Source organism: Eptesicus fuscus, chromosome 5, assembly GCF_027574615.1.
Source record: "Eptesicus fuscus isolate TK198812 chromosome 5, DD_ASM_mEF_20220401, whole genome shotgun sequence".
NCBI lineage: Eukaryota > Metazoa > Chordata > Mammalia > Chiroptera > Vespertilionidae > Eptesicus > Eptesicus fuscus.
This window is the reverse complement of record NC_072477.1, coordinates 32,875,296-32,901,484: the sequence shown is the minus strand read 5'-3', so window position 1 is coordinate 32,901,484 and position 26,189 is coordinate 32,875,296. Positions and strand designations below refer to the sequence as shown.

The window sequence follows — 26,189 nt, the reverse complement described above, 5'->3', positions numbered from 1 at the left end:
TTTCTGGAGAGTAATAATAGCTTTTAAAAAATAATTGTGAGATATTTGCCTTGTTTTACTGTGTTGGTATGTCACATAGACATAGAGTTTACAGTTTACCCAAAATATATATAAATAAATTTGTGTCAACATTAAAGACCTGTTCAAATTCAGTGCCTGTGTTTTTTAAAAAAATGTACTCCATGTTTCCTTCTATCACAGCAAAACTGTGATATAGATTAATGTAGGGAATTTTTTTCTCTATCTAGAGCTTGAGTAAGAAAAATTAAATCAAGAGACATTGTTTTTGAATTTGAAAAAAAATGAAATATTCTTTCAGCCAATTTTAAAATTAAGAGATAAGACCTGGCCCGACCAGTGTGGTTCAGTTGGTTGAGCATTGTCCCATGCACTAAGAGGTGACCTGTGCGATTCCCAGTCAGGGCATATGCCCAGGTTGCTCTCTCGGTCCCCAGTAGGGGGCAGCCGATCGATCTTTCTCTCATCATTGATGTTTTTATCTTCCTCTCCCTCTCCCTTCCTCTCTCTGAAATCAATAAAAACATAAAATAAAAAAAAAAGCCTTAGACAGGCAGCTCAGTTGGTTAGTGTCTTCCCGATACACCAAGATTGTGGGTTTAATCCCCAATCAGGGCACATACAAGAATCAACCAAAACAATGCATATATGGTTGGAACAACAAATAGATCTCTCTCTCTCTCTCTCTCTTCATCTCTCTAAAATCAATTAAAAATGCAAAAATTAAGAAATAGAAATATATTAAATCTCTCTGTTGTGTTATAAGACCATCCTGACAAACAGCACCCCCTTCCTCTACTCTCAAAGTACTAAACCTCTACAGAGAAAAATAATCTCAGAGAGCGCCACAAATGTGATCACTGACAGGTGTCCAACATTGGAGGTCTTGTGTAAAGCAAGCCAGGGAATGGGTGAGGAAGAATTGACAACTGGGACACAGATTGAATGATCTTTCCCGGCATGTAAATGTGTTACAGTATGGAGTAATTGCAGCTGAACTCAGACATACAGATACATTAACATAGCTGAGTGCAGCAAGTCATAGAAAAATGAATAAAGTACTATACAGGATGTTCATTCTCATTTACTTTATTTATTTGGACTTTACCCAACTTTTAAAAAAATAATATGTTTTTATTGATTTTAAAGAAAGAGGAAGGGAAAGGGAGAGAAGGAAACATCGATGTGAGAAAGAAACATCATTTGGCTGCCTTCTACATGACCCCTACTGGGGATTGAGCCCACAACCCTGGAATCGAACTGGTGACCTGTCAGTGCATGGGAGGATGCTTAACCAACTGAGCCACACTGGCATAAACTATGCTAATACTTTTGGGAGGATTGTTAATGTTTTTGTTAGTGCTCTGATTATGAAGTTTGCATAGGTGTTGTGTGGACTTTCTAAATTCAGTTTTACCCATAATTTTAATGTATATATTTAGCAGAATGTGAGATCTTTCAAGAACACGTATCATGTTATTACAGACATGCCAGCATAGAGGTAAAGGCCTCTGGTTCACTAAGTCAGAGTAGGCTCAGTCAGAAATAATTTAGCAATGGAGATCTTTTGATGCAGCTTCAGTCTTGATTGGGGACTTGAATCACAATGCTGTTTATTTGGTCCCACTCTCTGTTTAGAAACCTTAGCATTTAAAAGGTCTTCTCCAGATATGAAGTGAATTCATTATCTCAGGAATCACCCTTATCTATAATAATAAAAGCATAATATGCTAATTAGACCGGACAGCTGAATGACCTTCCGGACATCATTCAGGATGAAGCCGCAGCAGCGGGGAGCTGAGGTAGAGGTGGTTAGGGGCAATCAGGCAGGCAGGCAGAGGTGGTTAGGGGCGATCAGGCAGGTGAGCAGTTGGGGGCGATCAGGCAGGCAGGAGCAGTTAAGGGCGATCAGGCAGGCAGGTGAGCAGTTAGGGGCGATCAGGCAGGCAGGCAAGTGGCTAGGGGTGACAGGCAGCAGGCAAACGGTTAGGGGTGATCAGGCAGGCAGGCGAGCAGTTAGGAGCCAGCGGTCCCGGATTGTGAGAGGGATGTCCGATATCCCCCAAGGGGTCCCAGATTGTGAGAGGGTGCAGGCCGGGCTGAGGAACACCACCCCCCCACCAACCTCCAGTTCTTTCTATAAAGAGTTGTTGATTTACACATTCAAAAGGAGAACCAAGTCTTTTAATGTTGTTACTTTCAGAGATACAATTCCTTTCCTGAGGGGACCTTTTCCTTATTTGCCTCTGGAAATGACCCTCAAGTTGGGATACTACCTTAAGCCTAGACATAAAATACGGGCACATGCTTTAACCATTTGGTAAATTTTATTATTCCCTGTCATTAAAAGAAATGTGATAAAGGAAGAGATGGGTGGGCTTCTGTTTAGCTTTTGAAAAGTTGCAAAATGTTTTCAATTCCAAAAATAGAATACATTTCTGAGAAGCTATTGCCTTTTGTCCAGGTGTGTGCATGGTCCAATTATAGTATTACTTGTCATTTTGATTATAACCATTCTAGTGAGTGAAAGTGGTATCCCATTGCAGATTTAATTTGTACTTCTCTAATGACTAATGATGTTGAGCATCTTTTTATATTCTGATTAACCGTTTAACATCATCTTTGGTGGAATGTTTATTCAGATCTTCTACTTGCTTTAAAATTTGGTCATTTGTCTTACTAAGTTATAAGAGTTCTTTATATGTTCTAGATACCAATTCTTTATTAGATATGTAACTTGTCAGTATTTTCTCCCTAAGTGTTGTTTATCTTTTCATTTTTTGATGGTGTCCATTAAAGTATAAATTGAATTTTGATGAAGTTCACCTTACCAATTTTTTTCTTTCATTGTGTGTCGTATCTAACACACCTTTGCCTAACTGAAGACCATGAAGATTTCCTGCTGTTTTATAAGTTTTATAGTTTTAACTCCTACATTTAAGTATCTGATCGATGTCTAGTTAATTTTTGTGTATTGTGTGATAAATAGATCCAAGTTCATCTTTTTTGCACATAGATACCCAACTGTTCCAATACTATTTATTGAAAATAATATCCTTTTGAAACCAAAATGTGGTGGTCGAGTCCGAGTTTGTTGTCTTGCAGACAAAAACGGTTAGCGGAAGCAAAGTTCATTGAGAGAAGCCAGTCCTGGAAAAGGTGCACCTGGGGTTCCAGTGGCAGGCCAGTGGCTAGAATCGGTTCCATGTTGCAGCCGGGTGTAGTTCAGTATCCAAGCTAATTATGAAGTCCATTAGTCCATGTGTGGAGTCCCACATAGCCATAAGCCATGTGGGCGCAGGGGAGCATATCTCCTGCCATAGGAGAGCCAGGAACCCAGTGCACCAGAGGGAGAAGAAGAGAGCATGCTTTTTTGTCTAGGGATGGGTATATGCTTTGCTAGCTCCTGATTGGTCATTTAAAAGAATTCTGGCTTAGCAACATCCTTGGGATTGATTTATGCCTCACTGCCTTGTGATTGGTTATCTGCAAACTGCCTGTCTTAACAACATCCATACATTTTTTTTTATTTATGTACTAATTTATTTAATTTTTAATTTATTTTTAAAATATATTTTTATTGATTTCAGAGAGGAAGGGAGAGGGAGAGAAAGATAGAAACATCAATGGTGAGAGAGAATCATTTATTGGATGCCTTCTGTACATCACATTCTGGGGATCAAGTCCATAACCTGGGCATGTGCCCTGACCAGAAGTCGAACTGTGATCTTATGGTTCATAGGTCGACATTCAATCAATGAGCCATGCTGGCTGGGCAACATCCATACATTTTAAAGCTGATGCCTCCTGTGTGCACCCTTCTTTCTCCCCAGCTGGGTCGCCTTAGCAACTTTCTCCGGGTTAGTTAGGTTCCCCAGTTCTATTCCCACTCCGCCCCCCCTGCTGGTCCCAGCCTCTGACTACCTAGCCCTCTTCTTCTGTCTCCTCACATTCTTGGTTGAATTCCCTTTAAAAAGCCATGTGTTTTACATATTATCCCCAGTAATTCTCACTATAAGCAAAGTTATGTGATTATTGAGTCCTGAATTTTTCTTTGATCTGAGGAATGTTGTCTTGTCTTTTCCTGAATTACATTTTTAGCTTTGAACCTATCTGGAATAGTGAGTGTTAGACAGTGGTGTGTATTATGTTTGAGGAATGTTTAATTTTAAATGTGATAACTATAAGGAAACATATCACATCTTTTCTGTCAATTTATAATTAAATCTTTAAAAAATATTTATTATTACTGTTTTAGATCCAAGATCCTTAGCAAGGAAACATTTTGACAGGAACCACCCTCTTTTAACCTCAAAATAAGCAAACACCTAAATTTCTAATGTCAAGAAGTCTAAATTTTGTTTCAGTCTTCAAACCCAAAATCTTTGCATTCAAAGGTCAGAAAAATATAACATGCCTTGGTAAAGCAAAACTGGCTCCCTTAATTACTTTTCCAGGTCAAAAATTAGAGGTCATTGATGCAGTGTTTAGTTTTGGCTGTGTTACAAATACTGTCATCAGTTAATTCCAGAGTATTTGCTTAAGATGACATCCTCCTTCAAAATCCTTGTTACTAAAGACTTATCTTTCTTCTTTATATTTTTTAGTCTGTTTTCCCCTGTAGACTGTAAATTCTTCTAAATATGGAAACATCTCTTATTCATTTTAAGTTTTTCCATTCAATGCATCATATCCCACCTCATCCCAAAGTGTCTTGAAAGCACAGATGTTCTGAAATGACCTTTTAAACAGAAGACCACTTAGGCATAGCAGAAAGAGGTATGAGAGTGCCAAATGCCAAGATTCTTCTTCCTCCTGAAGTATATTAAATGTAATCCTGCTGGGTACTAAAGTTATGAACATCAGTCAACCATGGTTCCTCCTTCAAGAGCTGACATCTGGAAAAGGAGCCTCTTATGTAAGCAAGCATACCATTATATGGGAGACTGTCAAGGAAGGCTTTGTGGAGATGATGGAATTCCATCTCCATTTTAAAGGACAAATTTGAACCTGTAGTGCATACATAGACAAGAAGGAGAGATATTTGAAAGAGCATGGTGGAAATATAAGTAGTTCAGTCTGGCTAGTGCAATGGGGTTGTAACAGAGGGACAAGAAACTAGTTGGAGTCCAGATAATAAAGAGTCTTATTTGCCAAATTAACTATTTTGGATGAAACATGTTTTCCCCTTTTATTTCTGTGTGTCTTAAATCAAGGTAGAAAAACCATTTTCCTTATAGCTAGACTCTGGACCATGCATTTTAGTTACAGGGAGCTGTTGAAGAACTTTTAATAGGTGACATACTCAGATTTACATTTTAGAAAATACTTCTGAAGGTAGCAATGTGGAGGATGTATTTGAGTAGGCTGGAAAAAAATATAGAGAGCCAAAAACAGAGACATCTGAAAAGTGAGGATGGAGTTAAGAGAATGAATTTGAGATTTAAGGGACAGAATTAGTAGGACTTAACAACTAACTTCACATGCAAGTAAAGAATAGTCTAGGAAAATGCCATGGTTTTTGGCTTGAATGTCTGGACAATTATGATGACTTTCAGAGGGAGAAGGCCTCCTTTCAAAGTTTTGCCTGGCCTACAGAATATGACAGTGGGACACAAGACAGTGTGTGAGAGCTGTAGCAAGCATCTGAATGATTAAGGCAGCTGCTTCAGGCTTTCTTTCTCCCTGCTCACTCTTGTTGTCTACTGTGTGGGGGCAGGAAGAGAAGTCAGTGGGGGACAAGGACCACATTTATTCTGCTGCCAGAGAGTATGTGCAGCTGCCACTTCCTTCTGATTCACCACCACCACTTGCCACAGCTGCTGGGTGGGACCAAAGTAGGTAGAGAGTAAAAACTTCTGTCATAATAAAGCCCATTGCAACATTGCGGCGGGGGAGGGGGGAGAGTCGGGGGGTCAACTTAATGCTGTTCATGATATTTGTATTCATGATATTTCTCCAATTTTTGTCTTAGTGTCCTTTTATTTTAGAAATCTGTCTATAGATAAATATCTTAGACCTAACTTGTTCATTTAATATGCAGAAACCCTTAATGTTCATGATAGTTTGCAGTTGGTGTCTGAGAAGAATTGCATAGTTGTCAAGGTAAAAGATTTTTAAACACTCTCAAAATCAGTTTTAAAAAATAATGGTGAATTAACTATTTTTATTAGATAAACAGCTAAGTATCTAAATGTTTTATTCATTTACTAGAGGCCCGATGCATGAAATTCGTGCAAGAGTAGGCCTTCCTTCCCCTGGCTGTTGGCACCGGCTTCCCTCTGGCACCCGGAACCCAGGCTTCCCTCCGGCTGCTGGCAGGCACCCAGGACCCAGGCTTCCCTCTGGCCACCAGCTGGCACCTGGGACCTGGGTTTCCCTCTGGCCACTGGCAGGTACCCGGGACCCGGGCTTCCCTCCAGCCTCCGGCTGGCACCCGGGACCTGGGTTTCCCTCCCTCTCTTGTAGCCCCGGCTTCATTCGGAAGGATGTCTGGTCTGATTAGCATATTACGCTTTTATTATTATAGATATATTTACTTTTTAAAATATGGAATGCTTCATGAATTTGCCTGTCATCCTTGTGCAGGGGCCATGCTAATCTTCTCTGTATCGTTCCAATTTTAGTATATGTGCTGCCGAAGCGAGCATTATCTAAATGTTTTGTTCAATGATTTTAGGAATTAAGCATGCTATTTGTTCATAGGATAGCTTGTATTTAAATGTTCAAACTTATTTTTACTAGTCCAAACTTCATATTATAAGGTCATTAGTTTTCACCCATTTTATATTTAATTAGAGGCCTGGTGCACAAATTTGTGCACGGGTGGGGTCCGGTCAGCCTGCCCTAATTGATCAGGCCAGCGGGAGGGGACACGGAAGGTTGGCGGGCCGGCCCTGGCCCCTGGTTGAACCCCCAGTCGAAATCCCGGTCGAGGGGACAATTTGCATATTAGCCTTTTATTATATAGGATTATCAATTTTCTACCCCCATGTAGCATGTCTTTATTTTTGCTTTGTATTTTGGACTTTCCTGTCTAGACAAGCAAAGTTTTTTTTCTTTTTTTCTTTATCTTGTTCTTCATTCGGCAGCTGGTGACCTGTCAGGAGACCAAAAACTCTTTCAAAGACCATCTTTGGGTTTGTCATTTTACTCGGTTATGCTTGTTGATAATCTGAGATTATAAATATGTAAATTTTGTAAGAAATACAGTCAGTGACACAAAATATTTTATTGTATCAGGTTGACATTCCACACCTGCTCATTTTCCTTTTGTTTTTGTTTTCTTAATTTGTGGGGAGCAGTATCATCTTCACTGAGTGACCAGAGCCATTCTCCATCATGTTTAAAAATGGCAAAATCTGGCCCTACCCAGCGTGGCTTAGTTGGTTGAGGGTTATCTGGTGCACCAAAGGGTTGCTGGTTCAATTCCGGGTAGGGGCACATGCCCATGTTACGGGCTCAATTTCCAGTAGGAGGCAGCCATTCCATGTGTCGTTCTGGCATTGATGTTTCTCTCGCTCCCTCTCTATTCCTCTCTTTCTAAAAATCAATTAAAAAATTTTTTTAAATGGCAAAATCTCTTTTAATCATTTGGTATATTTCTACTTGTATAAGTTTGCTTTAATGTTTAAAAATCACAGCTTTATTTTTAAAAACAAGTTGAACCTCTCAGTATTAGTTATTATTATGTTAATTTTACTTTTCTGATGATCAGTAGATTTTTTTAATTGCCATTTGTTTTTTATTTTATTTTCCATAACTTATTAGATTGAGGATATCAAACAGAAAAAAAAATGACAGAGGATCCCTTTCATTTTATGGACGCAACTGCATTTTTCATTTCTACTTCCTGCTTTGTAGCTTTATAAAAGACAGGTACTTTCAAATTGGCATGATATTGGTTCCAGTTGCAGATGGGAAAAATGAAGTTTTCTTACCAAAGCATGCAGGCACTTTCTTTTAGTACTAATACTTTAGCACCCAACGACAGCAGGAATTTATTATTACTTAATTTTGGCAAATGATTCAAACAAGTTTTATTTAAGTTCCATTACCTTTTTTCTTATGTTAAGTGCAGCCTAAAATTAGACTGATAAATTAGTTTCTTATTCATTTTTATTTCTTAAAATGTGTTTCATTAAAAAAATACTTCTTTAAGAGAATTATAATAAGTGATATTTTTTTTTCTTGCAAAACTATAGCAACCTTAAAGTATGCCATGCGTGTTCAATGTTGGTTCATCATAAATTTAATTGCATTTCAGAACTGTTAATTTCACTTCGTTTAGCATTTTATTTTGTTTTTTTAAGAAGGAGTTACCATTTTTAGAAATTTTAGGCTTTCCCCCCCTTTCCTTAAATATATGCTTGAATAATAATTAAATGGCTCAAGGAAATACTACAGGTGGAATGTTCATGTATTTTAGCTATTTGTTTTTTACTTTGTATTCTTTTAAGTGTTAGATTCCTTTTAGTTTATCCTTTTAGGACATTACTTTTAAAGAGTTAAGTGCTATAGGTGTAATACCCATATTTAATGTCACTTATTTAAGAATCTTAGTCTGCACTATTGACATTAATTCCTAAGACAGTTAAGCATACCATAGAGTTATTGTTTAACTGTTTCTTAAATATGATGCTCTAGCATTTATCATTTAAAAAATGCAACCCTGATATATTGGGATAACTCTCTAACCAACTGAGCTACCTTTCCAGGGCTAGCATTTACCATTTTTAAAGCCATGTGTCAGAGGTTATGCTCGTTTCTAAATAGCTAAATATTAGTGATTTTGCACCATAATTTCATGTGCTATAATTTATTTTCAGAAAATTTGATTTGATAAGTAATCTTTTAAAAAATATATGTTTATTGATTTCAGAGAGGAAGGAAGAGAGAGAGAGATCACTGACCAGCTGCCTCCTGCATGCCCCCTATTGGGGATCAAGCCTGTGCCCTGACCCTAATCGAACTGTGACCTCCTGGTTCATAGGTTGATGCTCAACCACAGAGCCATGTGGCTGGGCTGTATCAGTAATCTTAAAAACAAGTCTTTGAAGACATGCAAATTATTTTGTAAATATTAAGTTATAGTACAGTACAGATGTTGTGAGGAGGGTTTTTGGAGTTAGATTGCTGAGGTTTAAATCCTGACTGTGTCCTTGCTTGGTTATAATCCTAAATAAGTTACTTAATCATTCAGTGTCAGTTTCTCCTGTATAAAATAGATATAATAGCACCTATCTTATGAGGTTGTTTTGAGTACTAAATGAGGTAATATATGTAAAGCCCTAGAATACTGACTGGTAGAATATAAAAGTGCTATATGGAAAGTCTATTCCCTTAGAATTTATTAATATTATACTGTTTTTAGGTCTATTGAGTTTTCTTATCTTTTCTTTCTTCCCCCACCCCCAATTTGATCAACTAGGTATATTAATTCAATGATAAATGGTTGTATTGCAATTTTTTCCTCATAGTTTTGGCATTTAGTTAAGTGTAAGCATTTGTTTTCTAATTACTTAAATAAAGATTTAGTTTATCTTTGAGGAAAACTACTATGGTGTTCTAATATTAAAGGAGCAGATAAGAAGTTTCGTTTAAATGATTACATTCAGGCTCTTAATGAAACCATGGCAAAATCACAGGTAAGAATTTAAGGAACAATGTAAGGATAAAGGGGAAGGGACATGAATGACTAATTCTCCACTTTTTTATTTAATGACAGTTTTAGTTGTCATAGGAGGAAAAGATATACCCTTCTTTGTTACTTAATAAAAAGAATGGGAGAACCAAGATGGTGGCATAGGTAAACACCTATACTTGCTGCCTTTCACAACCACATCAAAATTACAACTAAAAGGTAGAGCAACTACCACCACCCAGAACCGCAGGAAAGCTGGCTGAGTGGAAGTTCCACAACTAGAGAGGTAAAGAAAGAGCACTGAGACTGGTAAGAGGTGCGGAGGCACAGAAAGTGCTGGCACCTGGATGTGCTGCTCTTTTAATTGGGAAGGAGATACAAGCTCCCGCTTGCTCTGAACTCCAGTTCCGGGCGAGACTCTGGGGGACCCAGACACATACGGGGAGAAACTGGACTGTCTGGCATCGGGACAGGAATGCGAGGGTGGCTCTCTCTCAGAGGTGCTTGCAGCGATCATTGTTCCTGCACGGGTCACGGGACGTGGAGACCCGGGACCTCTCCGGTGCAGAGCTGACTGGCAGCCATTGCTGTTTGCTCCACCCTGTTGATTCCCAGAGACCCGCCTCACCCAATTTACAACCGCACCCAAGCTGTGCACATTGGCTTTTGCATATGAATGGCCTGTCCTTTCTCCTCCTAAAACCTGTCAGACTGCAGCTGGGTCAGAGAGCCAGAGCTTCCAAAAGAAGGCCAAAGGCCCAGCATCAGCAGCCTGCCTTGCTTCACAGCTGGGCCTGGTCTGGGCACTTCCAAACCCCATACAAAGAGGAGGAATCTGCAGATGTCTTGTAGCTCCTGCTGGGGGCCCCAGAGAGTGGCTGACCTTGCACCTCCTTGAATTTCAGAGCCAGTGTACCCAGTGGTCAGAGTGAGACCATACCTATTATAACTCTTCACATCCATAAGAGACACACTCAAGGGGCAGACTCAGTGAGCACCAAAGCCCCAATGAAGCAAGTCCTGCCCTATAAGGGTGTCTCCTGTGCAACAGATCTTCCAATGTAGACATAGTTGGTCATCATAGCCAATTGGCCTGGAGATTGATTCCTCCCAGTGATACCAACAGCAATCAAGGGTTAACTACAAGACTGTGCAAACAGTCCACAAAGGGATGCACCAAGAGCGTCCACCTCAGGTGACTGGGAAGGCTGAGCCACTGAGTCCTATAGGACACCTACCACACAAGGCCACTGTATCAACTCAAGGAGACTTAGCAGCTACCCAGTGCATAGAAACAAACACAGGGAAGCAGCCAAAATGTGGAGACAAAAAAACAAGTCACAAATGAAAGAAATGAATGAAAGCAAAATACTGGATATAGAAGTAAAACCATGGTTATAAAGTTACTCAAGAATCTTCTAGAAACCTCTGAGAAATTTAGTGAGACCCTCAAGGATATGAAAAAGGACCAATCAGAAATCAAGCATACACTGACTGAAATAAAGAATAATATACAGAGATCCAACAGCAGACTAGAGGATCCCAAGAATCAAGACAAAGATTTGAAATATGAAGAAGCAAAAAACACGCACCCGGAAAAGCAAAAAAAAAAAAAAAAAAAAAAAAAAGGAATCCAAAAATATGAAGTTCGTGTAAGGAGCCTCTGGGACAACTTCAAGCATACCAACATCCCAGTTACGGGGATGCCAGAAGAAAGAGAGCAAGATACTGAAAACCTATTTGAAGAAATAATGACAGAAAACTTCTCCTACCTGGTGAAAGAAATAGACTTACAAGTCCAGGAAGCACAGAGAACCCCAAACAAGAGGAATCCAAAGAGGACCACACCAAGACACATCATAATTAAAATGTCAAGGGCAAAAGACAAAAAGAATCTTAAAAGCAGCAAGAGAAAAACAGTTAGTTACCTACAAGGGAGTACCCATACAACTGTCAGCTGATTTCTCAACAGAAACTATGCAGGCCAGAAGGGAGTGGCAAGAAATATACAGAATGATGAATAGCAAGAACCTACAATCAAGATTACTCTACCCAGCAAAGTTGACATTTAAAATTGAAGCTCAGATAAAGAGCTTCACAGACAAGAAAAAGCTAAAGGAGTTCATCACCACCAAACCAGTATTGTATGAAATGCTGAAAGGTATTCTTTAAGAAGAGGAGGAAGAAGAAAAAGGTAAAGATAAAAAATTATGAACAACAAAGTGACAACAAATACATATCTATCAACAAGGGAACCTAAAAACCAAATGAATAAAAAACCTGATGAACAGAACAGACTGGTGAATGTAATAGAATCAGGGGCATGGAAAGGGAGCAGACTGACAACTCTCAGGGGGAAGGGGTTGTGGGGGGTGTGGGTAGAGATTGGACAAAGAGCTTATACCTATGGATGAGGTCAGTGGGGGTTAGGGGGAATGCCTGGAGTGGGGTGGAAACCAGATGGAGGGGAGCTATGGGGGGAAAAAGAGGAATATCTGTAATAATCTGAACAATAAAGATGAAAAAAAAAAGTGGCATCTAGAGTCATCCACATAATTTAGTTGCTTTCTCTTGTTTACCTCTCTGCTCTACATCTGTGATGTGGTATTCCTTTAAGAGGCTCCCTCTCACCGTGTAGGTATAGAGCTTTGTCATACCCTTAGATATACAACTTTGTCTTTTCTGTGGACTCTCCAGAAGTCTGCTCACATTTTCCTGAAGACTTAAGGGTTACAAAAGGAGGGATCATATCACCTACCTGCAACTACAGTATTGTGTCACTTTGTTTGCATTTCACCTCTTCTCTCTCCCATCTCTCTCCCCTTTTCTTTCCTCTTTTTAGTAACTTAAAGAAATTCCTTCCCTTATCTCATGGAGGGCAATTTCTCCCACATTTAAGTGTTATTAGGAGGGGCAGGGTATTTCACCTTCCCCAGATTATCAAGGGTTTCCTTTGAAACAAATAAAGAGTACAAACAAATACAAATAGTGCTTTTCCTGAAAGGGATTCTGGTAAAGTAGAATTTTCTGTACCTGAGTACATCTGTATTTGTTGATTAGTTATTATTATTATTATTTTTTGTATTTTAGATTGTAAAATTAAGGCATAAATGTGAGGGAAGATATGGAGTTGTCATGCTTAGTAGGTTCTAAAACTTACTCCATCACATATTACCGTACTTTCAGGTGTATAAGATGACTGGGCGTATAAGATTTTCCTGGGTTAAAAAGTCGTCTTATATGCCGGAAAATATGGTAGTCCAATGTGTCTAATCCATTATATCTAATCCCATCAATATAGCCCAATATACCGTATTTTCCGGGGTATAAAACGACTTTTTAACCCAGGAAAATCTTAAACGCCCAGTCGTTTTATACGCCGGAAAGTACCGTAGTTGTATAACATTTCACAAATGGCGTAACCTCTCTAAGCTTTAGTTTTCTCACATCTTAAATGGAGAAATGTAATACCTACTTTGTAGGGCTGTTGTGTGGAACAATGAGATAAAGTATTAAGAGGTTTAGGACAATATTGGGCACATAGTAAGCCCTTAATCAATGGTAACTGATTGATATCAGCAAAAAATATATGTGTTAAATAATACTAGGGTATGATTTAAAGAGAATGTGTAGTACTGATTTGGAAAAACCAACTTGTATACTGTTCTTCTGGTTTGTAACTTGGGTGTTTATTAAATCTTAATAATTCGTCTTGTATATTGCAGAAAATTTAACTGAGTTTTATTTTTTTTTTATTTTTTTTTTTTTTTTTTTTTCCAATTTTTTTTATTAAGGTATTATATGTGTACATATTTTACCATTGCCACCCCCCACCCCACACCCAAATAAGCCCTCACCCCCCAGAGTTTTGCATCCATTGGTTATGCTTATATGCATGCATACAAGTCCTTTGATTGATCTCTTATCTCCCCCACCTCTCCCTAACTTTCCCCCTGTAATTTGACAGTCTGTTTGATGCTTTACTGTCTCTGTATCTATCTTTTTGTTCAAGTTTATAATGTTCTTTATTACCCATAAATGAGTGAGATCATGTGATATTTTTCTTTCATTGACTGACTTATTTCACTTAACATAATGTTCTCCAATTCCATCCAGGTTGCTGCAAATGATGAGAATTCCTTCTTTTTTATGGCAGCATAGTATTCCATTGTGTAGATGTACCACAGCTTTCTGATCCAGTCATCTGCTGACGGGCACCTAGGCTGTTTCCAAATCTTAGCTATGGTAAATTGTGCTGCTATGAACATAGGGGTGCATATATCCTTTCTGATTGGTGTTTCTAGTTTCTTCGGATATATTCCCAGGAGTGGGATTACTGGGTCAAATGGGAGTTCCATTTTCAGTTTTCTGAGGAAGCTCCATACTGTTCTCCACAGTGGCTGCACCAGTCTGCATTCCCACCAGCAGTGCACGAGGGTTCCTTTTTCTCCGCATCCTCGCCAACACTTGTCGTTTGTTGATTTGTTGATGATAGCCATTCTGACAGGTGTGAGATGGTACCGCATTGTTGTTTTGATTTGCATCTCTCGGATAATTAGTGACGTTGAGCATGTTTTCATGTGTCTCTTGGCCTTCCTTCTGTCTTCTTTTGAAAAGCTTCTATTTAGGTCTGTTGCCCATTTCTTTATTGGATCATTTATCTTCCTTTTATTAAGTTGTATAAGCTGCATGTAGATGTTGGAGATCAAACCTTTATCAGTGATGCCATTTGCAAATATGTTCTCCCATGCAGTAGGCCTTCTTGTTGTTTTGTTAATGGTTTCTTTTGCTGTGAAAAAGCTTTTTATTTTGATGTAGTCCCATTTGTTAATTTTCTCTTTAGCTTCCATTGCCCTAGGTGCAGTGTCAGTGAAGAATTTCTTTTGGCATATGTCTGAGATTTTGCTACCTGTGGATTGCTCTAGTATTTTTATGGTTTCCCGTCTTATGTTTAAGTCCTGTATCCATTTTGAGTTTATTTTTGTGTATGGCGTAAGTTGGTGATCAAGCTTCATTTTTTTGCATGTATCTGTCCAATTTTCCCAACACCATTTATTGAAGAGACTGTCTTGACTCCATTGTATGTTCATGCCTCCTTTGTCAAATATTAATTGAGCATAGTGGTTTGGGTCAATATCTGGATTCTCTATTCTGTTCCACTGATCTATATGTCTGTTCTTGTGCCAGTACCAGGCTGTTTTGAGAACAGTGGCTTTGTAATACAGCTTGAAATCTGGTATTGAGATCCCTCCTACTTTATTCTTCTTTCGCAGGATTGCTGTGGCTATTCGGGGTCTTTTTTTATTCCAGATGAATTTTTGGAGAGTTCTTTCAAGGTCTGTGAAATATGCCATTGGTATTTTAATGGGGAGTGCATTGAATCTATAGATTGCTTTGGGTAGTATGGACATTTTAATGATGTTGATTCTACCAATCCATGAACATTGTATGTTCTTCCATCTGTTTACGTCTTCCTCTATCTCTTTTTTCAGTGTCCTGTAGTTTTCCGTGTACAGGTCTTTTACCTCCTTAGTTAAGTTTATTCCTAGGTATCTTAATTTTTTTGGTGCGATTGTAAATGGAATTGCCTTTTTAGTCTCTCTGTCTGTAAGTTCACTATTGGTGTATAGAAAGGCCATAGATTTCTTGGCGTTAATTTTGTATCCTGCTACATTGCCAAATTCATTTATTAAGTCTATTAGTTTTTTGACGGAGTCTTTCGGATTTTTTATGTACAATATCATGTCGTCTGCAAATAAAGACAGCTTTACTTGTTCTTTTCCAATTTGGATGCCTTTTATTTCTTCTTCTTGTCTAATTGCAATGGCTAATACTTCCAGTACTATGTCAAACAGGAGTGGTGAGAGTGGGCATCCCTGTCTTGTTCCTGTTCTTAGGTGAAATGTTTTTAGTTTTTGTCCATTGAGTATGATGTTTGCTGTGGGTTTATCATATATAGCTTTTATTATGTTGAGGTATGAGCCTTCTATTCCCACCTTGTTGAGAGTTTTTATCAAGAAAGGGTGTTGGATTTTGTCAAATGCTTTTTCTGCATCAATTGATATGACTATGTGATTTTTATCTCTCAATTTGTTTATGTGATGTATCACGTTTATTGATTTGCGGATATTATACCATCCTTGCATTCCTGGGATAAATCCTACTTGGTCATGGTGTATGATCTTTCTGATGTACTGCTGGAGCCGATTTGCTAGAATTTTGTTGAGGATTTTGGCATCTATGTTCATGAGGGATATTGGTCTGTAATTCTCTTTCATTGTGTTGTCTTTATCTGGTTTTGGTATTAGGGTGATGCTGGCTTCATAGAAGGAGCTTGGAAGTGTTCCTTCCTCTTGAATTTTTTGGAATAGTCTGAGGAGGATAGGTTTTAGTTCTTCCTTGAATGTTTGGTAAAACTCTCCTGTGAAGCCATCAGGCCCCGGGCTTTTGTTTGCCGGAAGCTTCTTGATGACTGCTTCAATTTCGTCCATAGTTATTGGCCTATTGAGCTCTTTAGATTCTTCTTGATTGATTTTTGGAAGGTTATATTTTTCTAGGAATATGTCCATTTCCTCCAGGTTGTCCAGTTTGTTGGAATAGAGTTGTTCGTAGTATTTTGTAACAATCCTTTGTATCTCAGCGGGGTCTGTTGTTATTTCACCTCTTTCATTTCTGATTTTGTTTATTTGGGTCCTCTCTCTTTGCTTCTTGGTGAGCCTGGCTAGAGGTCCATCAATCTTGTTTATCCTTTCAAAGAACCAGCTCTTGGTTTTGTTGATCTTTTGTATTGTTTCTTTGGTCTCTATGTCATTTATCTCCGCTCTGATCTTTGTTATTTCCTTCCTTCTGGTTACACTGGGCTTTTCTTGCTGCTCTTTTTCTAGCTCTTTGAGTTGTAGGGTTAAGTGATTTATTACCATTGATTCTTGTTTTTTGCAATAGGCTTGTAGAGCTATGAACTTCCCTCTCAAGACTGCTTTCACTGTGTCCCATAGATTTTGGATTGTTGTGTTTTCATTGTCATTTGTTGCCATGATGTTTTTTATTTCTTCCTTGATCTCTCTGGTGACCCAGTCATGGTTTAATAGCATGCTGTTTAGTCTCCAAGTGTTTGATTTCTTTGGATTGTATTTATTGTAGTTGATTTCCAGTTTTATGCCACTGTGATCTGAGAAGACGCTTGATATAATTTCTATCTTCTTGAATTTGAAGAGACTTTGCCTGTGACCCAGCATATGGTCTATCTTTGAAAATGACCCATGTGCACTTGAGAAGAATGTATATTCTGTGGCTTTGGGGTGAAATGTTCTAAAGATGTCAATTAATTCCATCTGGTCTAGTGATTCATTTAGGATTGCTGTTTCTTTGCTGATTTTTTGTTTAGAGGATTTGTCCAGTGGTGATAGTGGGGTATTAAAGTCTCCTACTATGATTGTATTGCTATTAATCTCTCCCTTGAAATCTTCCAGGAGTTTTTTTATGTATTTGGGTGCTCCTATATTGGGAGCGTATATGTTTACCAGAATTATTTCTTCTTGTTGGATTTCTCCCTTTAGTATTATGAAGTGGCCTTCTTTATCTCTTGTTATGGCATTTACTTTGAGGTCTATTTTGTCAGATATAAGTATTGCTACCCCAGCTTTTTTTTCATTTCCATTTGCCTGAAAGATATTTTTCCATCCCTTCACTTTCAATCTGTGTGAGTCTCTTGTTCTGAGGTGGGTCTCTTGTAGACAGCATATATATGGGTCGTGTTTTTTTATCCATTCAGCTACTCGATATCTTTTGATTGGAGCATTTAGTCCATTTACATTTAAAGATATTACTGAAAGGTATTTGTTTGTGGTCATATCTATTTTTGTGTCTATATTCCTTCTTACCTGTTTATTTCTTCTTTTTACAGTATTCCCTTTAGCAATTCTTGCATTGCTGGTTTGGTGGTGATAAACTCCTTAAGCCTTTTTTTATCTGCAAAGCTCCTGATTTCCCCTTCAATTTTGATTGATAGTCTTGCTGGATATAGTATTCTTGGATTCAGTCCTTTGCTTTGCAACACTTTGTATACCTCTGTCCATTCACTTCTAGCTTGTTGTGTTTCTGTTGAGTAATCATTTGACAATCTGATGGGTGTTCCTTTGTAGGTAACTCTCTGTCTCTCTCTTGCCGCCTTTAAGATTCTCTCTTTATCATTTATATTTGCCATTGAAATTATGACATGTCTTGGTGTGGGTCTTTTGGGGTTGATCCTGCTTGGGACTCTCTGTACTTGCGTAACTTTTATCTTTCCCATATCCGGGAAGTTTTCTGTCATTATTTCTTCAAATAGATTTTCTAATCCCTGCTGCTCTTCTTGTCCTTCTGGCAGCCCTATTATACGCATGTTACTTCGTTTCATGTTGTCCCGAAGCTCCCTTAGGCTTTCCTCCTGCTTTTTAATTTTTTTCTCCAATTGCTGTTGAGATTGAGCTTGTTTCTGTACCTGATCTTCTAACTCACTAATTCGGTCCTCTGCTTCTTGTAGTCTACTGTTGAAACTTTCCATGGTGTTTTTGATTGTAGCTATATCACTTTTCATTTCTTCCTGATTCTTGCATAAGTTGTTTATTCTCTCATCCATCCGATGTATAAATTCCACCACCATTACTCTAAACTCCTTTTCGGTCATGTTGCAAGCTTCAGTTTCACTGATTTCCTTTCTTGGCGACTCCACATTTTCTTTCCTCTGTGAGTTATTTCGTTTCCCCATTCTGGCTATCACCAGAAAGCTCAAGCTTCCGTTTGCGTGGACCTGGGCCGTGTGCTGTGGGGACTTCACTCCACCCGAGTTTCACTGAAGTGCTCTGACACTAGGACGTGTGGCTGCCTTTGGTTGGTGGGAACCAGACTTGCCCAGGGTCAGTGTCCCCAATGTTCCGTGTGGTCTCGTGTGCACACTTAGATTCAGGGGCCCTGTCTGCACCACACTGTTGGTATGTGCCGAAAATGAGATCCTTAGCATGTGCCAGGAGTCAGAGTTTCCCTGTGTCTGCACCAAGACTAGAGTGTCAGAGTCTCTGTTGCCTTGTGCGGTTTCTCGTTGAGACTCAGGGTCCCTATGTGTGCATGCACCAACAATTGGGGTCGCTGGCTCTTAGTGTGAATGCGCTGTGAGTCAGGGATCCCAGGCAGCTGTGTCCGGCGTGCCAAATTCCCTGAAGTGGAGCTGCGACCTGTGTGTGCTCTCTCTACTGAGCCAAACCGGCTAGGGCGCACACTCTTGATTTCCTGAAGGTGAGCTGGCTCTGTGCACTCTACCGGAGTCCCGGAAGGGGGGCGGAGTCTGTCCTGCGCGCCAAATTCCCCAAAGGGGAAGCCCCTCTGTGCAAGCACTAAGATTCCCTGAAGGGAGAGCTGTGACCCGCAAGCCAAATTCCCCCAAATTCTCCGAAGGGGTGCCCTCTGTGCGCACTGACAGATTTCCCCAACAGGGAGCTGATTCTCTCCTGTGCGCTCGCGCGCGCGCGCCAAATTCCCTGAGGGGGAGCGAGTCCCTGCGCAAAGCTCTGCGGCTTGGGCGAGAGGCGGATCTATCAGTTAAAATGGCGCTGTCTGCGCGCCTGCGGGGAGGGGGTAGGCTCTTTGACTCACGGAATTCTGCCGGGACGTCTGGATTCTTGTTGTTTGTTGGTCTGAAGCTGTGATAGCAGTTCTCTGTCCCCAGTGGCTGCAGGGTCCTGGTTTGTGTCAGAAGCCAGGATCCGAGTCTCAGGCAGCTCTGTTTCTCAAGATGGCGTGGTCTCCCCGTCCGCAACAGCCGCGGAGATGTGTCCGCTTTGTGCGCGGGACTCCGCTGTCTAGGACTGCCCGGTTAGGCAGCCCCTTGGAAGACGTGCAGAATCTAACTGACCCTAGCTTATACACACACACACCACACACGTCTACACTCTTCTCTATGGGTTCCTCACTCACACTCTCTCTCTCCCTACCTTCCTGCCGGTCGCCATCTTTTCCACCTAATTCTTAACTGAGTTTTAAATGAACCCCAGAAATCATCTAGGTAAATGTTGTTTTTCTTTTTCCTTCTTTCCTCCCTCTTCCTTTCTTCCTTCCTTCCTTCCTTCCTTCCTTCCTTCCTTCCTTCCTTCCTTCCTTCCTTCCTTCCTTCCTTCCTTCCTTTGCAATTTAGGGTGACTATATCTAGTGAATATATTTGAAGAGGAAGGACCATTTGTGTTATGTAACCAGTGGTCACTTTTCAGGCAATTGCCTTTAAAAAGCACACACAAAACATTACATAATTGATATTGAAATACTTTATGTAAAGTACAAGACTATACTAAGATGTGGCATTGATGAAAAGTTGGCATTCTGATTCTTACTGATAATAATTTTTCATTGGTTGAAGGAAATGGAAACTATTTTGTATTAACTTCCAGATTTCTTGCTGTTTTTCCCTTTAATCATGGAATAGTATCTTTTATTTTACAATATTTTTAATTTATTTAAAAATATTGTTGAGTGTACTTTTGGGTACATGATGTATTTGACATTGTGGAAAAATTAAAATATATATTAACCCTTTGCACTCGCTTGCTTTTTTCTCGATTCCTTTATTCTACTCGGGATTTAATTTTTTAAATACCCCAGATTTTACAAAGCGCGGCAGTAGAATAAAAAATTGGAGTTTCTTTTCATACAAACTTATTTATTTGGATTTTTTTATATTTCAAATTATTGATACATTCAAAGAGTAATTTTAATCTCGACATCCGAGTGCAAAAGGTTAAACATGGTTTCTGCTCTCAGAGCTTACAGACTAGTCAGTCATACAAGTGAGTATCTGTAAGACAAAGTAGAAAGAACTGTAAGAAAATAGATACAGAGTACTATTGGGGTTCAGAGGATGGAATTAAGAAAGAGAACTAATTTTGAGCATATACAGTCCTAGCTGCTAACACGGAATATTGAACACACCCACTCTTTGCCAGACACTGTATTAAGCATTTATATTACATTAATTCATTCCTCAACAACCCTCTGATTGGTAAATTGTCATGATTTTATAGATAGGAGACAGGGCTTTAAAAGAGGCTAAATAACTTTCCAAAGCCACAGAGTTTTGGAAAAAAAGATTTAAACATAGAACTTCAAAGTGTAAATTCTTTCTACTTTGGAACAGATTCAGATAGGCTTAAAGTTCTGCAGGAATTTCAGTTGGGGATAGGAGTTGGGGCATCATGGAATTCTAAAGTGTTATCCATACAGCTTATGCACATAGAATGATCTCTTACTGATCTCTAGCTAGGACTGCAGTGTCCTTGCTTTCCCTGCAGCTATTAAAATGCTTGCTTACAGTTATTTTTTTATTTTTTTTACAGTTATTTCTTGCATTTCTATGATTAGCTCATAATTTATCGCATCTGGTGATTTGGACCTAGAAATATGAGTGAAGCAGAATGTATTAGCTATTGAAGGAGGTAGAATGTTTTCTGTATTGTAGTGTTGAGAAGGTAGACAGTTAACTGGCTCTTATTCTGAAGAAAATGACAAATGGTCAGCCAGGTGCCCTTGCTCATCAAAGACTTTCAGTTTATACAGTCCTGTAGTATGGAAGTGATTTGTAGATAAAAGAAGGACTTACTGTGTTGTAGATTTCTTAGAAATAAGAACTGTAAATTTTAAGAATTAATTTTACATTTCTGATTATATTGTATGAGAAATCTATTGCCATATAGGTTATGAAGAATCCCTTTTGCTTCTGATATTTTTTTAAAAAGTATTGAAAGTTATTTTCTTATTGCATAATAAAGTATCTATGTTATTTTCTAATTATGCTTGACTCCACTTGAAATTGATTAGCAAAAGGGTTCCTGTTTATCAGAAATGGTATATTTTAAATGTTCTTTTCTAAAATGATAGAGTGTAAAAAGTTAGACTACTAGTATCTGAGGAAACATTTATTCATTAAAAAAGTGTCAGATCATTAATGTAAGAAGTATTTAGTTTTACTTTTTTTGGTCACTCAGTATATAAAGCTCTCCTAGTTCTTATTTCTATCAAAGTATGTTGTCACTATTTAATAAGTATCCCACATTAGTATTGTTTTCATTGTATCCAGTCTTGAAACTGTTTTTGTGACCCCTTTATTTATTTTCCTTTTTCTTGTCGTTTGTTTTATAACTATAGCAAGTCTTAAACATTTTATATTAGAATAGAAATAAAAACTATAAACTGATATAAGGATTTTCCAATCTAAAGCTTATTTTACAAACCCTTTAAAATATGAAAAATGCAGAATAGAATTATGTTAAAAGTGGGATAAAATTCAGAAATAGCATACAAGAGGCAGTCATTATGTTTGTTTTGGAGGGAGAGTGGAAACTTGATCTGAGAAAACTTTTGCAAAAAGTGGTGTCTGTAGGGTGCAAAGGATGACTAGATATTTGCCAGACTGTTAGAAGGAGAAAAACATTCTAAGTAGAAAGAAAAGTGTATGAGAAGGCTCAGAAGCCTGATCCAGTAGAGTGTTGATGCTAGAATAGAAAATATTGGTGGGATAGGGGTTAGGGAGAAGAGATACTGGGAGATGAGAATGGAGAAATAGATAAGCTGAAGAATTTGCATTTTATTATACTATAGATGGTGGGAGCCTAATTAAAAGGTGTTAAGTAGGGAGGTGACTTTATGAAACATTCTTGTAGAAGGATAGTACAGCACTTTATAGATGTCATGGATCAGGGTGGTATAGGTAGCAAAGCTGAAGGCAAGGGAGGCTAGTTTATTGATCATGAACATTTTTGGGAAGTTTAATTTCAAATATATTTAGAAGGTAATATCATGAGTTATAAGAAAAAGAGATTGTCTTTTTTTCTACTTTAAAAGTAAATTTAAAACCTTACTATTTTATAATTTTCATTAAAATGTCACATTTTGTAAGTGACAGGTTATTCAAAAGAAATTATCTGACTCATAAAAAACTAATATAGAGAGATACTACAGTTATTTTTCTTCATATGCTTTGGGGCTACTTTTTAGGTGCATGCAAATTTATTAAATCTTTTTAGAGGATTACTCCTTTATTGTTGTATAGGTTTCTTCTCTATTCCTATTAATATGGCTTATTTAAAACTTACAAACGAACTATAGCAATATGTTCAACTAGCCTTCTTATTAGTATTTGCCATGTATGTGGTCTTTTTGAAAATCTTTTTTTTCATCTTTTGTGTGATTTTATTTATATCACTTGTAAATAGAATATATATTGCCTTTGTTGTGTGTTGGAATTTACACAATTATTGATGTATAAATTACTATATAACTTATTAAAGCCATAAATATAAATGTAACTATTCTTAATCTTTTAATCTTAATTTTCAGATCTTATTTATGAATCAAGTGATTTTTATATAAAATAAGGACCACTTTTTCTTAAGTTCATTAACTCAGAAATTTAAACACTTAATTGCAAATTTAAAAGTCTGATTTTTTAAGGAACATCAAATTCCAATAAAGCTGATTTACAAATCTAACAAAATCTTCCAAGAACTCAAACTCCTGTAAGTAGAATAATCTGACTTAAAAATTAACGAAATCAAATTATCTTACGTGGTTCAAATATTTTAAAAAGAAAATCAGTATATACAAACCTCATTAATTATAAAACCTTTATATATATCTGTGTAATTCCAGCTTACACAAAAATATTACTAATGTAGTTTCAATTTACTTCTTCTCCTAAGACTAATATTCACTTGCTATCCAAGGTAAACAGAATTATTTATCTTAGTCTTTCTGGAACTGAGTTAATACCTTGAAATTCTTTAAAAAAAAAAATATATATATATATATTTTTGTTGTTGTTGTTAATTTTTTACAGAGAGGAAGGAAGAAGGGTAGAGATTTAGGAACATTGATCAGCTGCTTCCTGCACACTCCCTACAGGGGATGTGCCTGCAACCAAGGTACATGCCTTTGACTGGAATCGAACCTGGGACCCTTTAGTCCACAGGCCTAAGCTCTATCAACTGAGCCAAACCAGCCAGGGCTATACCTTGAAATTCTTGATTAAAGATCTGGGAATGGGACAAAGGACTTTGGAATACTTTTCGTGATGGATAGCTTTTGTTAGCTCCTTCAGATCCATTCTTCTTTCTTCTCTACCCAGCTCTATACCGTGAGATACTGATTTGTTTGAACTATATCAGTGGCTCCTGTGCCTTTTGGTTTTCAGGTTGGAGTTTACTTGCAATGTACAAGGGTTCTAATCTCTCCACATCCTCAACAATGGGCAACCTCAGCAGAAAATGAAAGAGAGGGAGGAGAGTGAGACAAAGGTATTGATTTCCGTACCAGGTTGGCATATGCTGGCTGTGTCTACCACTCTTTTCAAGACAAACGCTTTCTAAACGCTTTTTTCCCCCCTGTGGTTGGGGAGGGTTGGTAGGGTGAGTGGGTGGGGGTTAGAACTAAACTTGTCTCTCTAGCTTAGAGTGACAGTGTTTCTGCTGCTACATGGGTTACTGAACTATCCCTTTATTTCTCCACATCTTCACTTCTATAAATAGTCCTTTGTAAATAAACCCTCCTCAGGTTATCCTAAGTAGTGTGTGTCATCTGTTTTTAGTTGGAATCCTAACCGTTACTCAATCCAAAACCCAAGACAGTGTAGTCAGAGCATTCCGGCCTGGTCAGTAGGGCTTTCTTAACCCATCCATGGTTTTCACTGGACTTAGCAAATTATAATGGTCAGTTTTTTTCCTACTATCCCCCCACCTTCCACCCTCTTTTTTTGTTCTTGCTGTTCAGTGCCCTGAGATGGTGAATCTCTTAAGCTTTACTTAAAGGTTTTTGTTTTCATGGCCATAGTAATGACTTTTAAAAACAAATGTGTAATTTCCAGTCTTAAGTTCTGGTATGTGTTGAGGGTATCCTGAACTTATTTGGGCTGAAAATGGACTGCCGTTCACTTTTTCTTTTTCTAATAATTTATTGAGGTGAAATTTACATAACAAAATTAACCACTTTACAGTGAAAAATGCAGTGGCAGTTAGTACATTCAAAATGTCTAGTTCCACACATTTCCATCATTCCAAAGTAAAACTCTTAAACAACAACAACAAAAAACACCTCTTACCATTAAGTAGGTTACCACCATTCTACCTTCTGTCTCTGTAGGTTTATCTCTCAGACAATTTGTGACCTTTTATGTCTGGCTTCTTTCTTGATATTTTTGATGTTCATCCACATAATATCAGTACTTCATTCCTTTCTATGGACAATAATATTATATCATATGGATAGACAACAATTTGTATATACATTCATTTATTGATGGATGTTTGGGCTGTTCCTGCCTTTTGGCTATTGTGAAAAGTGCTGCTGTAAACCTACCTCTACATGTATTTATTTCAGTACTTTTTAGTTCTTTGGAGTTTATACTGAGAAGTGGAATTTCAGGGTCATGTGGTATATTTAACTTTTTGAGGAACAACCAAACTGTTTTTCACAGCAGCTGAACCATTTTTCATTCCTACTCGCAATGTACAAGGGTTCTAATCTCTCCACATCCTCGCCAACACTTATTTTCCTTTTTAAAATTTATTATAATTATCCTAGTGAGTGTGTGAAATGGAATCTCATATTTAGTTTTGATTTGCATTTTCCTAGTGCCTAATTATGTTGAGCATCTTATATGTTGGTTGGCCATTTATTTGCATGTCTGTTTTGGAGAAATAGCTATTAAATCCTTTGCCCACTTTTTTTAGTTAGGTTGTTTGTCTTTGTTATTGAGTTGTAAGAGTTCCTTATATATTCTGAATACTAGACCCTTATCAGATATATAATATGCAAAATTTTCTCTCATTCTCTAGGTTGTCTTTTCACTTTTTTTGATAATGTCTTTTTATGCACAAATATTTTAGTTTTGATGAAGTCCAATTCATCTATTTTCTTGTTTCTTATAGTTTTAATGTCATTTATAAGAATCCATTGCCAAATCTAAGGTCATTAAGATATACCCATACCTTTTCTTCTAAAAATTTTGTGGTTTTAGTGCATATATTTAGATTATTAACCCATTTTGAGTGAACTTTTACATATGGTATGATGTAGAAGTCCAAACTCATTATTTTCCATGTGGATATCCAGTCATCTCAGCAATATTTGTTGAAGAAATTATTCTTTCCCCACTGAATGATACTGAACGCTTGTTTCAAATCAATTGCCCATAGATGTGTTTCTTTCTGAAATTGCAGTTCTGTTTCATTGGGCTACATCTCTTTCCTTATGTTAGCACAACACTATTTTGCTCACTGTGACTATACAGTAACAGTAAGTTTTGAAATTGTGAAATGCAAGTCTTCCAACTTCGTTTTTCTTTTTCAAGGTTGTTGTGGCTAATTGAGGCCTCTTGCAATTTCCTATGAATTTGAGGATCAACTTTTCCATTTCTGCAAAAAATGCTGCTGTAATTTTGTATAAATTGCATTGAATCTGTAGATGTCTTTGGGTAGTACTGACAAGATATCTTAACAACATTAAGTCTTCTAAT

The 26,189-nt window shown here is 37.9% G+C and overlaps 1 protein-coding gene and 1 non-coding gene across 4 annotated transcripts in view; one reads left to right on the top strand and one right to left on the bottom strand.

Moving 5' to 3' along the window:
• The window catches only part of MNAT1 (MNAT1 component of CDK activating kinase), a 196,194-nt gene that overhangs the window by 143,088 nt on the left and 26,917 nt on the right, over positions 1-26,189 (top strand). The gene's annotated exons all lie outside the window — the stretch shown is intronic.
• LOC114230682 (U6 spliceosomal RNA) lies at positions 6,562-6,668 on the bottom strand. Its single transcript, XR_003616649.2, has one exon. It is a non-coding gene; the product is annotated as a U6 spliceosomal RNA (small nuclear RNA).